Genomic DNA, 16303 nt, shown 5'->3' on the forward strand with positions numbered 1-16303 from the left:
CTCCATCCTATGCCATGATGGCAGCTGTAAGGACAGACCATTCCTTGTCCCTCACTGTGCCCCAGCCTGGACATGGATGGTATTTCATTTGAAAGCAGTAAAACCCCCCATTGTCCACACTGATTCCCTGTTTTTCTTACAGAATCTTTGAGATTTCTGTTAAAGACGTGCTGGGGTTTGCTTGCCAATTCCAAGCGCATCGTAGCAGGAGCTGAGAATTAAAGCAAGTCAACTGAAATAAAAGGGACTTTACTCTTGTTATTACCACAGGGAGAATAAATATCCTGTACGTATATGAAAGAGATTTTTAATAGATGAATAGATGAGTATATATTAAATTTGTCCTTGACTTCCTTGGTAAAGCAGGGAACAACTGGGAGCTGGCTGACACCACTGGATTAATTGAAAGTACTCTTTGACTTGCGTTGTGTACTTATCTAATATATACATGTACACAAAAGTATCATAGAATCATATATAGACATAGAATGTATTCTATGATACATATACAGTTGTATATAGGGGAATCGTATATAGTTATGTATATACACCCCCGTTGGCCTGGGGTTGGTTCAGCTCTTACTTTAGTGCTAGAAGTTGTCTCTCCACTCTTTTCACTTCCTTTTGATATGGTTTTTTTCCCACTTATCCCACCATAGCCTTTCTATCTAGTCTTATTGAAGCCTGTATTTGATCATAGCAGAGGAGCTCGGCCAGCTACCTCTAATTAAAAAATAAGGCTAAACCCTTGGGCTGCTGCATTCTGAATTGCATCTGACAGAGAAAGCAGTTGTGCACAGGGGAGTATCTCTCTTCTTTGGCTTACCAGTATATAAGGTGGTGGTGTCCATTGGACATGATGCATCTGCAATTAATTATCAACGTTTTTGGTTTAATAACCAGATTTTACCCTGCTTTTCCCATGCAGTAGCAAAGTTGAAACTTCTTTTGCAAGCACTCGTGTTAATGCAGGTAGGCAGTAATGTGGGGTGCATGGAGAGCTCTGCTCAGCCTTCCCTTTGTGCCTTCCTTCCCATCATCTCCCTGCTGTCCTCTACCCCTCTCAGGGCAGCTCTTCTCTGGTGATCTCAGATTAGTATCATTTAATTGGACACAAATGGTGTGCTGTCCATACAGCAGAGTGTGCAGTTCTGCTCCCTGCCCTGTGCCTTTGAAATGCTGAGCTCTGGCTGGGGCCATCTGCAATGCACAATTGTCGTTATTTACCAGCAGTTTTATTACTCAATCCCGCTTCAACTCTCTTAATCCCCCTGCTCTAATGGGCTCCCTGCTCTCTCCAGCAAAACCAGAGGCAAAACAGCAAAGCCCAAATGTTCTTGAAGGAGGAGGTGGGAGGAATCGTGGAGCAGCTGAGAAAGGAGCTGTTTGTCCATTTGTTTTGAATCCCTTCCTCCCTTCTCATTCATTCAGGTTGCCTTTCTACAGCTGAGCACGCAGACCAGGGAGGGGGGTTCAGCACTGAGGAGTCCTTCATGTTTTTGAAGTGCAATATTGACAAAAGTGTCCTCCTTTTACCCAAGGAGCAGCAGCTTTGGAGGTAGGCAGGGGACAGGGTGGGGGGCAGAAGAATAGTTACCAGTTCTACTTTTTTTTTTGTGGGTTTTTAAAGCCTTGTTTGTAACTTAGAGTGTTGTAAAATAGCTTGAGAGCATCTGGGGGTATTTCATCTGGTTTGGGCTCTGCCTGGAATTCCTTCGAGTTTCATTGAACTGAGCATTCTAATGAAACTGGGAGCTTCTCCAACACTTCCCTTCTCACCATTTCAATCAGCAAACGGAACAAGGCATCTCTCTGCTTTCTGCCTTAATACCTGCACGTGTTCTCATGATGTTTTTCTTCTGTAGCAGAAGTCTGACTGTTTGTGAAAATCCTTTCTTTCCTTTTCCATGAGCAGGAAGTGGCTGCATTGTCAGGGGAAGGTTTTATGTGTGGGGAATTGCTGATATACATATATATACACACATATTTGTGTATTAGTTTTTACTGTGTCATTTCATCATAGGGGATTCTGTGCTGTGCAGGAGTGAACCTGGCAGAGAAACGTTCAGGCTCCCTCCTTGTTGCAGACTTTGAGCTCTGAGTCCCTCTGAATCTTCACTGCTTTAATCAGTGCACAGAACTGGGCAAATGGAGAGCACTTATTGAAGTGTTCCCCTTGGGAGAACACTGCCTGGTGATGAGCTCTTGGCTTTGGGCAGGGAGGGAATGACATGAACCGTAAGCTACTCCAGTTCAGGTGGGAAATGAGACACGGTGTTTGACAATAAGCATGAAATAAAATGAACGACTGGAACAAACTGCCAGGAGAGGTGAATTCCTCAGCTTGAGGTATCTCCTGTTCTTGATGGGCTGTCAGCAAATCCACCCACGTGATGCTGCAGCTCACCAAGTGACGGTAACAGAGCATGCATTGATCTACAGCAGCTGCGCACCATTGTGAGTGTGCCAGGTTTATCTCAGGGGATGCCTGTGGTTCCCACAGTCCTGCAGCTTTGAGCACCTTCACAGCAGTATATCCACACAGTAAAGCCCGCAGTCATTAACTCCATTCTCTGGACTCAAGAACCACAGAGGATGTTAAGTGTGTAAGTAGAAAAGAATGAGGGCTTTGCTGTTGTCTTGGTTTCCTACAGTGTCTGAAACTTGTAATGAGAAGATACCCAGATAGCCCTAGGAATGGGACACAGTAAGGGTGGGAGAGAACTTTCTTTGCAATGTCTTTGAAGAAAACTCCTTTCAAAATCCAGATCTGGTGATGAGTTCAGCATTAAACTCAAGAGTAAAACCCACAAACCAGACAGCAGAGGGTTCTTAGCATCTCAAACCTTCTGAGCCACCAGAGCTGTGCTGTTGGCTGCTGCTTCTGGCCTTTCTGATCACCTGCATCCTGAATAAGATGATGGTTAGCAGGAGTGGTGGGCATGCCTGGCCGTGGGAGGTCAGAGGATGAGGGTTAGTGGGCAGGGGTGGTGATGAGATGACAGTTGGACCTGATGATCTTAAAGGTCTAATCCAACCTTAATGATTCTATGATTGCCTTTGGCTTAGAAATCTGGTGCCATTGGCAGCTCTTTCACTCTGCACAAGTGTCCACGCAGGGAAGAACACACATTGCTTCTGTGCTGCACGGTTCCCAACATACGAGGGTTGTGTAGGGTTAGATGCAATGCTGAAACCAATGAGATAGGTTCTTGTACGCAGATGCTTGTTTGTAGCCGACAGCTTTGTCTCACTCATGAGCAATGCTTCTGCCCGTAGGTGGTCTGGGAACCGAGCTGGGAGAGGAGGAGGGTTGATAAAGATCATAAGAAAAAGAATTCAAGAAAGAAACAATTAGGGAAGAAAAAAAAAACCCACCAACTTGAAATCCCTGATCCTCTGGGATCAGTTTCTAAGAGTCCAAAGTTAAAAAGGCTGTTAGTAAAAAGTGTTTTCTTGTAGCACGGAGTTAAAAAGCAGGGAGCATCTGAGAAAACGTCTGGTTATTTTCCTCTTAAAACGCAGCCTGCCTTCCTGCCTCTCTGCTGCCTCTGTACCTAAAAGCTTTGTGTGGATGTTTACTGGATGCTTCCAGCAGGAGGAGGGTTAAGTGCATGAGAAGGGGGTGGAGAGGGAATCCCAGCTTGGAACTTGAGACTTTCCAGCTGAGAAAGATTCGGGGATGCAGACGTAATCATACAGCACTGCAATCAACTCCCGTGTCAAAAGAAGTTAGGAAAAGCACATAAATAACTCCACAGCCACATGTAATGTAGTGCAGGACATATATCAGTAATGCCACCACTTCCTCCAGGGTGAGTATAGAAAAGCTTCCTGTCTAAACGCTTGCAGAATGGTTTGAATACTTTGAGATGGCTGTTGTGAGCTTCAGAGGTTGAGGTAGCGTTGGATTCAGGTTATTTGGGAGCAGCTCAAACTGATGCTCTTTATCTTAATGCAAGTTTCACGTTTCTTTGCAAACAGTCTCAAGAAATGTAGTTGCTGAAGCATGATCTCTATTGCTTCCTGCTGTGAATCCAGAACTCCAAATGAACTGCCACGGATTGAGAAGCACGCTCATTTAGCAGGAATGCCAATCTTTAATGTAATTTTAATATACAAATGAGGACAGTTCTGCTTTAGCAGCTTAACTCCTTCCAGCTCATTGCCTGAGTTGCACTAATTACCTGCCTGATTCAGCACAACAAGCTGGGATGTATTCAGATGCTCCACGTGTTTGGGGTGGGTTTGGAGCTGTCACTTTAAGGCTTTGAAGCACCCTCTGGTTGAGCTCTATGCTTTATTTGCTGCTGGTGCAATGTACAACAGCTTCTATAAGGGCTCCTGTTTGTGGTCAGTTGGGGACCCAGTGTGATTGATACAGGCAGAGTGAAGGATGGGAGAGCAGAGAGGTGCTGCTGCTTTGCTTCTCAACAGGGTGCCTTCTCCCTGCTGTGGAGATGGGCATGTTGGAGGCTGTGTGTGATTTACCATGTTATTAATATTGTTTTAGCACTTGTTATGGAATGGCTCTTAGTTCGTGTGCTCCAGTTCGTGAGCTGTTTCATGCTGGGCTTTGTGTGTATGTGTCTGTAGGAAGCCTGTTTTCCATTACACAACTAGGAGATAAACTGAGATGACAGTCACTTTTTCCTAACATAAATTTCTCCCTTTCTCAGTCCTCCTCGGAGAACATAAATTTCAGCAGTGTTGTCTCTGCCCTCCAGACATCAAAAAGCCACATCCAGGCAGGCGGATTTATGAGCCCTCTGTTTTCCTTGGTCAAGTCCTTTGCAGAAGAAAAGATAGGCATCCAAATGATAACAGAAAGCTGGGAAGGGAGGCAGGGCTGAAGGAGGAAGCTGGATAAAGTGGGAGGGGAAGGAAGGTCTCCTGAGAGGACTTGTCTCAGCTGATACAGCTCAGGTGGTGGATTGATTTTCCTTCTATTTCTGGCCAATAAACATCTCCTTGTTTTCCCGTTCCTAAATTGTTTTCAGCCATAAGTGTTTAACCTTTTCTTCCTCACAGCTAAAACTTGTCCAAGTTGTTGCCTCATCGTGCCTTGACTAACGCAACATCCTTTTCTCTTGGCTTCAATGAACGCTGCCTTTTGCCCAAACCGTATCCATTCAGAAAACTTCCTCTTGTTTGGCTTTTTCTTCTCCCTCTCACATCAAATGCTTGTCGGTGCTCCTGCAATCCTTCTTGGCCCGTCCTCATTTCATATCTGGTTCCTCATTTAAGATCACTTCCCTTCCCCATGCTGCCCTTTACACTCGATAGGAAGAAAACCTTGTATGCCAACAACTTCTTGCCCTCTGGTCCCTTTGTACAGTGCATTATTTTCTGTGCTAGCTGTTAAAAATGTGACTCTCAGTTACTAAGACCACTTCATATTAGGTGTAAACTTGATGTGTTACTCTTAAATATTACGCTATTTCCCTCCCTGTATTCCCTGTCTTTATCAGCCTTCTTTCTCTTTGAGGCTCAGGCTGTCTTATCCAGCACACAGTTCCCACTTGCAGGATGCCAATAGTAATCCATCCACTAGTTCCAGTTGTCACCAGCTTTGCTCCTTAGTACACATGCAGCATTGGACATCTTTTTTACTATTTTACTTGCAGTGATTAAGCACAACCAGCTTGGAGTTGGCATTAACAAAACCCATCACAAGGGCTTTTATTTCAGGTGTCACACATGGTAAAACTCAGTGAGATGTGGTTAGCTGCTATGTCTTCTAGTGAGTCATAACATGGAAAGGCGTTTAATGATCCAGGTTGTACATTATTTTCTTAGTTCTGGTGAAAAGCTGTTCTTAGTGCTCTGATTTTTGTCCTCGTTTGACTGTTTTTGCCTTATGTGACAACCCTGAACAATTAATTCTGTGCCATTTCTCCCTTAGCCTAATGTGAAACATTGCTCTCTGCTGTCCTGCTGCCTGTAGACAAAATCCCATCAAACATAAAAAGGTCCTGTTGAGATTAAAAGCATGTTAGAAGTATATTAACTTAGCCAAGCATTGTTGCTTGCCCATGAGTGCTTATCTCCTACAACAACTCTCATTTGCCACCTGTAATTTTTCCAATTGTGTATGTATGGAATAGAGAACATATATATGGGTGAGGGGGAGATGGGAGCAGCCCCTTTCCAGTCAGTGCTCTGCAGGAGTGCCTTGTTCAGCATCTTTTTGGCATGGTGATGTTCGTGTATCCCTACATGCTCATGCTTTGTGGCCAATAACAGACCACACCTGAGGGACTTCTGTTTTCAAGCTTGTAAGCCATCCACTGGGCCAAGATCAACAGTGTTACCAGCACTGAAGTATGCATGGCATGGCTCTTGGTTCTGATCATGGCAGAGCCCATGCCATACCCCTCATAGCAGCATAGAAGCCTGTTCCATGAGGATCAGCATCCTTTGTTCCCTGGGACAGCTCTGTGAACAGTAGCACTCTAAGGTTGCGGCTTTGAGCAGCTGAAGTAGGGCAGCTTTGTTTGCACTCAGTAATTCCAGGAAATCCTTGACTCTCCTCCTCGTCTGCTGTGGCAGCCGGGTGCCTCCAGCCAACCTGCTTTGCCTCCTATCTTCTCCTTATTTCCAGTGCTCTCAGTTCAGCTCCAGACTAACAACCCCAGCCCTTTCCAAAGTGAGCTGGAGCTTCTCTCATGCTTTCTGTGCAGATTTTCCCCAGATGTAAGCATCCGCTCTGTAGACTTTGGAACCCTCCCGGATACACCGACAAAAATATGTTGGATTTTCCAGTGAAACACCTCTGGTGCTGAACTCAGCCCAAGTTGACAGGCTGAGGAAAGTGCCTCTCAAATAGAGTGTTGAATGCCCACAAATATGCACTTTGTTTTTCTAAGGGCACCTGCCAGAACCCTGCTGACACATCAAGCATAGAAAAATATTTGGCATCAGTCATCTCTCCAAAAATCTCTCTCTGTAGGTAATGGAAAGTGTGTCTTTTTAACAAATTCTGGCTATTCTCTTTGTCTGCCTATTTTTTTCTCTCGCTGTAACCTGTGAATAGAACGAATCTGTTGATTCGTTTCCTTGCTCTGCTCCCAAAGTTGGTGAGCTCTTCCAACCTCCAGTTTCTGCATGAAAGCAGCAGTAACTTCTGCTTTGTTCTGCATGTTTAGCAGCTCTCCTCTCTACCTGGGGAGATGATGTGGTCTGTGCAGTAGTGCTTGCTGACCTCCTATGAAGCCTTCACTCAGCTCATGCTGTTGTCTGCTGTTCGATAGACTTTGCATTTGATTCATTTCTAAAGGATGTCAGCTCTGTCAAAGCCTTCTGCTCTTTCTTTTTTCTCAGGTTAGCCTTTTACTTGGGATCCCACAGTTGTTCAGAGCCAGGAAGCTTAACTAAAATCCAGCAACAAACCCAAAGCACCAAAACCCACAACCAGAGATTGATCGAAAGTGTTGAGGCCATACAGTGCTGCCATGCATTTGCAGTGCCAATGGCAAGTTCCCCTGTAGATGTGCTTCCATCCCCTCGGTGCTGTTTAGCAGAGGTTTTCTTCCAGTACAACAACCCACTCCAAGTAGTTTGTACATGCTCCAAAGGCACAGCTTATGGAGGGAGCAGCTGTAAACAGCTGCTAGGCTTTGCTAGGAATCTCATGCATTTTTCTAGGGAAAACCCAGAGCTCCTTCAGCTGCATTAATTGAAGTTTGATTTTATAGGTAGTAAGTCCCTTTGCAAGTAGGATGTAGCCAAGGGGTTCCTTGAGAATCCAGGAAGCGTCCCCATGCTTGGCTCATTTTTGGCATGCGTTAGCAGCTGCCTTTCCTCACTGATGTCTCTCCTTGGATCCAGGCAAGAAAATGATGCTCAAGGGAAGTCAGGATGAAAGGAACCTGGAAGTGGCAGGCTGGAGCTCTGCTGGTTATGGAAGGAACATAAGACTTGGGATCAGAGGACAAAGTGCATGTCAGTGCCCATGGGAGAAGCCTAAGTAGAGAACAGGGTTTTACCATCACTTTGCAGCAGTTCAGCCTGTCCTGGCTTTCGTCTTTGTTGGTGTTATTCATTCTGCATTGAGCAGATGGACTCTCCATTTATACAGCCTTATATTTCCCAGAGAGGGAACAGGTAACCAGCACCACGTTACAGCACGTGGAATAAAGAATCCTGTGTATGTGGACATGCAAAGCTTTTCCTTTTCAACTGCTATTTCACTTCTTAACTTTTGCAATAAACGAGGTCGGTTTCGAAGTAGTAATAAGAAAACCTGATGGTAGTTCTACATTGTGGAGTGATGTCTGTCCAGTTAGTCTGAGCTCTTGTCCTCGTGTGTCTGGAAAATTTCTATTTCTGTGTGACATACAGAGGCTTTTTCCATTTTCAAGGTGGGGATTCACTGAAGGCCTAATCTGGGTCGTAATGAAAACTGGGATAGACTGACTCATTCTCCTGCTATAAACAGCTAATGTACACCAACTTTCTATTTATTTTGCACTTGTTGCTGCTGATTTTTATCCTGTGCTTTAAATTCTCTTGTTTTTATGACAGGGAGACAAAGCCAAGACCAACTTATACTCATTCAACTCCTCCCTGTGTTTTAAGCCTACTTCTGTAGCTGCTTGAAGCTGGATCTCACCACGTGTGGCCCTCAGCAGGACAAGGAACTAAATGCAGGTCTCTCATTTCACTGCCCAACACCCTCATGATACGATGAGCGTGTCTAGGGTCTTTCAGAGACATATTGTTGTAATTCATCAACAACCAGTATCTTCTCACTAATGTTATAGCATCTCTGCTCTTCCACCAGTCCTTCCCCTTCCCTTTCCTCTTGTTCACTGTGGTGTATTTACATTAGGGAACTGCTCAAGTAATTCTGAGCCAGGGGATTTGCTGCTGTAGCTTCCCCAATGGGTAATTCCTGTATGAGCACTGGGGAGACTGACCTCCCTGAGATCACCCAGATTGTGGGAGTCATCACATCCATCCAGCAGCAACAGGGGGAAGTTCCCTGCATTGTCTGTGCTGGGATTTCAAGGGTTGATGGACTCATGTTTGTGCACATGGGCTCAATGTTCATCATCTGTTAGGGCACGTATGGCATGGAAAGGTTGTCACCTGTAGGAACATCTTACTTGTTTTCTTGGTTTGGTCTCTCAAACTGGAAGAGTTGTGTTCCCTCTTGCCTTGCAGAAGGCACATGCATCATGATAGCTTGGTGCTGGGGAAAGGGAGACGTAAAGGCAAGGAATAAAGCAAAGCAGACAAAGCAAGGAACAGCACTTGAAATGCCAGAAGCAGAAGTCATTGGAGACAGCAGGGTTTTTTCCCCCCATTTTTAATCCACTTGCTTTCTATGGAAAGAGCAGGCTTCTGGATAAGGAAACAGGAGGCTGGGCTTGTGCTTAGACATAAATAATCTTGTTAATCAGCAGCACAGGAGAAGAGGCAAAACTACATGACATTGGAGCTGCAGTTTGGTCAACCCCCCCCTTATTTTGAGATGTTTTGCAGAGAACCGTCTCCAAACCAGAATCCAATTTAAGTTCAGCGTTATTAAAATAATTCATCTCTTAAACCTCAGCAGAGTTTGTTTGGATTGCTGATTTCCTGGGGCCTTGTGTGTGCCGAAGTGGATGCAGTTGATGGCTTAGCACACGAGGTATCCTATTGCACGCTCTCTCAGGGGTAGGCAATCACTTTACAAGCATGTCTAATGGTCCTGGCATGGAGAAATGATTATTGGTGATTACACAGCAAAAAGTAAGCAATCAAAGTAGACACCATGCGGTGTTTCTGCTTATACTCCCCCAGACGTTGCCTCTCACCTGGCCCTGGGGTCATGGCAGGGAAATATGTGTGTATTTCTGCCTGTCCTGGGTGCTGAGTTCATTTTCCTCATCTGCAAGCAGGTTTTTCCTACCCTGTTTGGATCAGTTCTTCTCCCTTCTCATCCCTTCCTGTCCGTGGCTGGAGGGGTTTGTACTGCTGGTGGTGGTACATAGAGCTGTGGGTTGCTTTTTGCTGACCATACCTTCCATATCATGGAAGTAACTGTGAGAAGCAACCCCTCGTGTGTCCTGCAACAGACAGGATGTCTCTATAGGAGATTTCTGCTGGACAACATTCTTGTTTTGACAAATGCAAAGAGATGAAAAGCAGTGGTTTGGAGATAACAGGGTGTGCACAAGTGGGATTGATTAAAGCGCTTTGTGCTCACCAAACGCCGGGCACCTGCGTGTTGTCTGATGTTCTGAGATGGGACACAGCTTGAAAACAACGACTCAGAAAAGTCCTGCAGGATTTAATAGAAATCACCTGTTTTCCAATTGCTTAACAACTGCCTTGAGTTAGTTTTCACCTCGAGGCAGAGATCTGTCCTGTGAAATCATGCTGCTTCCAGTCCTCCCCAGCAGGCAGCTTTGTTCTGCTGCCTGATAAAGGCTTTGTTTGGTGGGGAGAAAGCTGTGCTCTGTGCCCAGGAGCTCAAGTTGAGGTGTTTTTTGTCACATCCATTTAAATACTCTTCTGGAACTGCAACAGCACGTGCAGTCACCTGCTGGAGAGTGAATGCTCACAGGGACGGGCAGGGGCCCACTAAAGGCTGAGATAAGCAGATGGATCTCTTCTATTTGCTGTGGTTCTCTCTGGTGTGTGTGCACCAGAAAGTGAAAACAAGTGGGAATGGGAAATGCAAAGCAGCGGCAGAGGCTTAGAAGTGAACTCTGCAGCTCATGCTGAGCTCCATCCTGCACTCCTTTCCTCTGCAACATCTCACACTCCAGGATGGGAAAAGCATAAGGCAGGAAATGGCGAGAACAGAATTAGCTTTTAATTTGCTTTCACCATTTTTAATAAGCCCTGGCGGTGTCAATAATACAAAAATTATATTCCTCTGGAGAATAAAATTCCCCTTTAAAAAAATTAATAATGCTTGTTCAGAGGGTTTAAACCTCCTCCCAGGTGCCGTTCCAAAGAATAGCAGTGATTTGAACTCCAATAATTTAAGTCTGCAGAGCTGGAAAAGACTTGCGTAGCTCTGGTTCTTTTTCCTTCCAGCGTGTTTTACCCGCTCAGCCCTTACAATAACACTCCTCTCACTTTGAAGGAAACCTCGAGCCGTGTTTTACTATTAACCAGAAAGAAAAATGCTTATGCAACTGAGATTTCGTGCCAAAATGACTGTTCCTTGACCAGTACAGTGAGTGGTTGTGATAATCTGGCTCTTCTCATGCTGCGGTGGATGCCGGAGCTGGCAGCTCTGTGGGCTTCATGGTTCAGGGCAATAACATGGGAGTGAGCAGCAGCCACACTGCAGGTATCCATGCACAGAGATCTACAACAGAGCCCTGTGCTTGATGCAAAGTGATGTCAGCTTGGTGGCAATGTTGGACCGATGATGTTGGCCAGGTTGGTGAGGTTGAATTGATGGCATTGGTCAGAAATAATGAGGTTGGACTGATGTTGTTGACCACAGGTAGCTAGGTTGGACTGTTGGCTTTGGTCAGAGGTGGCAAGGTTGGACCAATGGCGTTGATCAGAGGTGACGAGGTGGTGGCAAGGTTGGACTGTTGACTGGAGCCTGATGATGTGGATGTGTGCTCATCAGCTGCATCCTGTGTGATGAATGTCAGAAGAGAAGAGGTGTATTGGCATATTTTGCCACCCTTTGAGGTCTCCACCCTGTGTTGGAGGCCACTCATCATCTTCTCCCCCTGGGAGAACCTTGCTATGTTTCAGCCCAAGGTTCATGGCTGGGTTGTGTTGGAATGGCAGAGTGATGCCTGAGCTCCAGCAGAGCCAGGTGATGCCCCAAAGGGACCATTGCTGCTATTGACACTTGAGGTGCCACCGAGCACTTCAACCCTCTGCTGAAAAACACGCAAAGAGCCAACAGAGAAAAGGAAAAGCAGAGGACTAGAGTTGGAGTTTTGGCTTTTGCCCAGTCTAATGGATATCCAGCTCTGGCCCAGAGACTCTGAGATTAGCAGATATTTGTTTTCCTCGGGGATTGAGGAAATCTCCAGATTGGCTTTGAGCAAGGCTGGCTTTTCCCCTGTCTTGTGACAGAGGTTCATCCTGTGGACACACGTTAACGAGCAGCGGATGATAAATTAATCTCCTCCTGAGATTTCTCTTATTATTTTTTTCCCTTCGCACAATGGCACCAAGACCTTCCAAAGGGAGTTTCGAGTTGGCTGTGGGCTTCCAAACGAAACCGACTCCATAACACAGAGTTAATCAGACACAGCTGTTACCCACAGCTCTGACGGCCTCACCTCTTCAGCATCAGATTAAAACCCGTTAATAACCGTCAGCGAGAGACAAGCGCTGCCGGGATGACTTCAGGGCAGGAGAGAAGCATCTCGTGGCTTATGGGCAAGGCAGAACAAGGATGTGAGTGCACGGGGATGGTGTTGGCTTTGGGGTTTGTTTTCTTACTGAGCAATCTGGATTTGAACAACACAACTGGCAGACGAGGGAGCTGCTCCCTCAGCTTCAGTTCTCCTTGCTTTTTATATCAGCCTCCCTCAGCTGGGCTGGGCAGGACGAAAGGAGCTTTATTAGTTTTGCTTTTCCCCTCGTCACATCTTTTGTTCTTGGTTGCAAAGCCTTACAGGTCCCGCTGCTGCTGCCCTGTTCCTGCACTGGCAGCCCAGCAGTTGCTTGAGGAAGCCAAGGGGAAGCAGCAGCCCTTCCCTGCATCCAGCTGAGGTTTCCATCTCCCTCTTTGCTGCCATCACAATGGGGACCAAAACTTTCTCAGTTTTCTCAGCTCAGTGCAGCCCCAGGTGACTGTAGTGAAAGCAGATTAGTGTTCCCTTCTGTTCCTTATGGATGGGTGAGTCTGTGTCCTGGGGAGAGCTCTTGGGCTGGAGGGTGCTGATGGCAGCTCCTCCATCCCCTCTTCCTCTGCCAGGTGCTAAGGGGGATTGCAGACCTGCCAGCATCCATTTGCTCCTAATGGGATGTATTCCAGTGTTTCACCTATTTTCAAAAATGATAAAATACCCCAAAGTCATTTAATCCTAGAGACCCCAAATCTGAGGTTACACAGCCAGTATGGGCTCTGCATCACCTCTGCTGTGCATTGAGCCGAAGTCACTGCTGTGTTATGTGACTGCAATAAAGCACAGGGTGAGAACAGTGAGATGTGTGTGTGGTGTGGCTGGGGAGGACAGTTCTCAATGCATGAAGGCTGTGTGCTGAGCCTGGACCTTTTCCCCTCTCTGTGCTGGGAAAACTTCATTTGTGGTGGATGAATGATTTGTTTGTAGTCGATTTCAGGACCAAACTGGTCCTTGGGCTTTGTCTGTCCATTCAGCAGAGTCTTGCTGTTGTCTGGCCAGAAAGTGACTCAGTCTAACCATGACCAAGGGGCACGAGCGTTTCTCAAGCAAGGCAGCGAGAGGAATTAATCCTTCGGCTGATAGCTGGGAGCTGATAGTTAGAAGCTTATGGAGCGCAGGCAGGCAGATCTGAATCAAGAGGGACCCACAGGGTGAAAATGATAAGGAAAGGACGGGCTGTGCTGATACACCACTCAGGATAAGGCCTTGACTAAACTCAGTGCTCCTTTGAGAGCTACATCTGCTCCCAGGCAGATTTTCAGCTGGATGAAGAAGGCAAAGGGAGCAGGATGGGATGCATGGGTCGCTGAGGATCCCATGATCCCATCTGAAAGCACAGCAATAGCTTTATTAATCTCTGTGTTCTAGTGAATCAATGCATTCTCCACTTTCGCTGTCATACATGTGAAGAGGTTTTCTGGGTGTCTGCAATGTACCAGAGGCACTTTGGGGAGCGGTGGTGTGCCATCCTCCCCAGGTGGAGGCAGTGGGGGGGGCTGGTCCCCATTGAGAGTCTTCTGAGTCAAAGGAGCAAAGGGAAATGGGGACAGCATCTGTGCTGAGCAGAGAATTCTGTGGGGCCCATTGGAGGACCCCGGTGCTGTGACTCAAAGCTTAGACTGCCTTGCAGGAAATGTGCTTTGCTCAGCTGTCCGCAGCAACAGCTTCCAGGAGCCCCCGCCCTTTCTCCCTCTTGCTATAGCTTGGGGTGCATAAAACCATTTCTTGTTAACTATAAAACACCCAAACCTCAGCAGAATTACAACCAGATGGATAAACAAACTTTCAAACAACATGAGAAAAAGCCCTTCAAAGGCAGGAGTGAGGCAGAGCCCTGCCCAGCCCTCAGAGAGTCCCTGCTTGCCGGCCCCAGCATCCTGCTCCATTCCCAGCAGTGGGATGCTTTCTGCATTAGCAGAACAGACTCACATTCTGCTCACTGTGGCTCTGAAGCCTCTGCAGAAGCCTTGGTAAAGTACAAGGACAGCTCTCCGGTGGTTTTTTGTGTGGTTTTATCCATTGGAAAGGTGTTGGAGGATGGTGAGTGGGGAGCTCTGTGTGTCCCCACCTGCAAGGGAAGCTGTGTCCCTCTTGGCTTTCCCTGAGCACTGTTGTGGTCCCAACCCACACCCAAAGTCTCTTTTCCAAGCCTGTGATATTGTTCTTTCTCTTCTTCCCCGGCCCTTTATGTAAACAGGGCCTCAGTTCCTTAAAAGAGTGCATCATCGTTTCCTTCTGCTCCAATGGATGGAGGCTTTGCCATGAGAGGATGTGGGTTTTGTTCCAATCAGCAGCAAGGATTTCTGAAAAATAGCATTAAAATTGATGGCAGCTCCACACTGAGCACAGCAGGGCTGCTCTTCCCAGGAGCTTTCAGGACATCCTGAGCCTGCATCCTGTTGGGCAGGGTGTAGTCCCAGCTTTGCACTGTGGGTAAATGCCTGCAGGGATGCAGATGCTGGAGAGGACCGGCTCCTGCTTCCCCCCCCCATCCCACATTCTATCCAATGGGGAATAGCAGTGCCTGCCCCCAGGACTTTGCAGTCTGTTTGTGGGATCAAGGGAGGGGATCACTGCTTTCTTTGTTTCTTTTTTAGTTAGGCTTGTGTAACAGTGGATGGCAGCTGCATCCTTTTATAGAGGTGTGTTTTGATCATCAGTTATTTCAGGGGAGGAGTGGATTCGTTCACTCTATGCTGCTCTTCCCACAGAAGCCAAGTGCTGCCCAGCCCCTTCCATTGCACTGAAGTCAAGGGCTGGGATGTCCCACAAGGCTTTCACACCCAGAGCATCCCTCTGGGCTGCTTCCTTGTGGATTGGTTTTGCCACCACCAAGGACCTGTTTTACAGGTTGCTGGCTGGGCTGCTCTGTGCCTCAGAGGCTGTTTGGCCATTGGATCTCAGTGCAATGGGTTGCTTCTGGAGCACAGTCGGCAATGATACATCAGCTCCAATGAACCGTGAAGGAGGAACTGAGAGTTCAAGCAAACAGAACCTGGAAGCTTTGATAGAGGAAGGTCAGCGGAGACACCCTCTCCATGGCAGGACACTCTGTTCTTTGAGCCTGGGCTGCTCTGGCTGGCTGGAGATCCCTGGCTCATTGCAGTCTGCAGTGGGCTCAATTGTTGAGCTGGGCGTTGAATGTGTGAGTGCTGCAGGGAGCAGCTGAGGATCCGGGTGAACCAAGAAGAGTTGTTGATTCACACACAGTTGTTCACCCACGTGCAGTGCACAGGGAGTGCATCAGGTGTCTCCTATCCCTATGGAGCAGCGCTTGCTCCCTCTTTGCTCCAAATCTGGGCTGTGCAGAGCATGGGAGGACAGAGCTTTTCCTAGAGAAATGAGCCAAGTCTGCACAACCAGGAGCTTTGCCTTGGGCAGGGAGTTTGCTTGGGTTCACTCTCCATTCCTGCCCCCAAATGGGGACATTTCAGCTCTGGATCCTGATGCCAGGGTGACAGACGTGTCTGACCTGGTGATGAGTTTTGCCTGTTACATTGCTCACTTTGGGACAGATTCTGGTGGCCTAGAGGTGCAGATTCCCACCTAAACTCCTCTTGCCATTCAATGCTCAGCATCTCTGTGACTTTCAGGACCCATTCTACCATTTCAACATCATTTCCCCACGCTGTGTAGCAAAGAAACCCATCCTGCTTTACCAAACGCTGCTTCTCTACCCATGGAGAGACACCAGTGACCTCTAATGTTCCTGAAACCCCACTCAACCTGCCGGCACGCAACGCCGCTGTGAGCAAACCCTTCTTGTTACCACTGAGAGCATCCAAATATTATTTCATCCCTGTCCCGCAGCCCAGCTGGCCTGGGAGCCAGCAGCAACGTGGCTGCAGGATGGCGTGGAGAGCTCGGGGGGATGTAGTGGGGGTGCAGCCCCCATCCCATGAACGTCACGTATTGCAGCCCCAAGCTCTGTGCTCTGCATGGCCTGCTCAGTATCCCCCCAAGCGCTGACAACGTGT

The sequence above is a fragment of the Coturnix japonica genome, chromosome 11 (genome assembly GCF_001577835.2).
Source record: "Coturnix japonica isolate 7356 chromosome 11, Coturnix japonica 2.1, whole genome shotgun sequence".
Classification (NCBI taxonomy): domain Eukaryota; kingdom Metazoa; phylum Chordata; class Aves; order Galliformes; family Phasianidae; genus Coturnix; species Coturnix japonica.